The sequence below is a fragment of the Molossus molossus genome, unplaced genomic scaffold (assembly GCF_014108415.1).
Source record: "Molossus molossus isolate mMolMol1 unplaced genomic scaffold, mMolMol1.p scaffold_m16_p_5, whole genome shotgun sequence".
Taxonomy (NCBI): Eukaryota; Metazoa; Chordata; class Mammalia; order Chiroptera; family Molossidae; genus Molossus; species Molossus molossus.
The window spans coordinates 42,644,818-42,645,921 of NW_023425388.1; the positions used below are offsets into that span (position 1 = coordinate 42,644,818).

The following is a 1,104-nucleotide window of genomic DNA, read 5'->3' on the forward strand; positions in this document are numbered from 1 at the left end:
TCTGTAATAGTCAGGCAGGTTCATAGTTAACACTGTTATTTCATAATTTCACAGATCTCACATCCCCTTTCAAAGGCATGTTTTATATATCTATTTCATTTATTTCCTAAGCTACTTCTCCAGAACAAATGAATTAAAAAGGTGTTTTTAAAAATCAATCAAAAAATAGCAGACGGCTCTAGATGAGAATTTTTCAGAGGGAAATGACAGGCAGAAACAGTACCTTGGATCTGGGCAGTTTTAAAATCATGGTCAGAGTAAGAGTTAAAGTGACTTGCATTTCAAGTGACAGAAAACCAATGGAACCAAATAAAAGGGGGGAGGCTTTTATAATAAGAATTCTTGCTCAGGGGCCATACTAATCTTCTCTGTATCATTCCAATTTCAGTATGTATGCTGCTGAAGTGAGCACATAAGAAGAATTCTCAGTATTCTCATGAGACCCAACGTCTGGGGAGCAGCTCCAATCAGTTATTTAAATGCCAGCATTTCTATGTCCATTTCTCATAGCCCCTCACGGCTGCCCCTCTCCCCATATGTTTCATTTCTTCTCTTTCCTGCTGTTCGCTCACTCACCCTCACTTTCACATTGTCTCAGCTCCTTCTCTGTCTGTCTGGTCCATCGGGCAGTAGACTTGGCCGGCAAGAGCTCGCAGCAGCACATCTTACAGCTTTGGCATCAGCCAGTCATCGAAGGTACTTCTCAGCTTTAGTCCATAATCTTAGAGCGAGATGCTAATTGGCCCAGTTGTGGTCAGGTGCCCAAATCAGGAACCACAGACTGTGGTCAGGGGAGAAAGTCACATTGTCCCAAACGGCTGCTCTGTGATAACCACAGAGTGAGGATAACTCAGAAAAAGGGAAGAGGCAAGAGAAAAAGTATTCCAGGCGGTAGATTTGGCCTTAGGCAGTTCTCATATCTCCAATAGGAAGCCCGTTTGGTAGTTCTTATCTGTTACAATTTACAATAAAACAAAATTTCAAAACGTCTTCCCCAGTAGCCAAGGGCGTGTCAGCCACCCTCCCTGAATAGCGCGCTGATAGCTCGTGCAGATATAATCCATTCTAAGGCACAGTGAAGAGTCCTGACTCTGTGAGAGAACA

The 1,104-nt window shown here is 43.0% G+C and overlaps 1 non-coding gene across 1 annotated transcript; it reads right to left on the reverse strand.

Moving 5' to 3' along the window:
- Positions 1-309: 309 nt before the first annotated feature.
- LOC118617959 lies at positions 310-412 on the reverse strand. Its single transcript, XR_004956914.1, has one exon. It is a non-coding gene; the product is annotated as a U6 spliceosomal RNA (small nuclear RNA).
- Between the last annotated feature and the right edge of the window lie 692 nt (positions 413-1,104).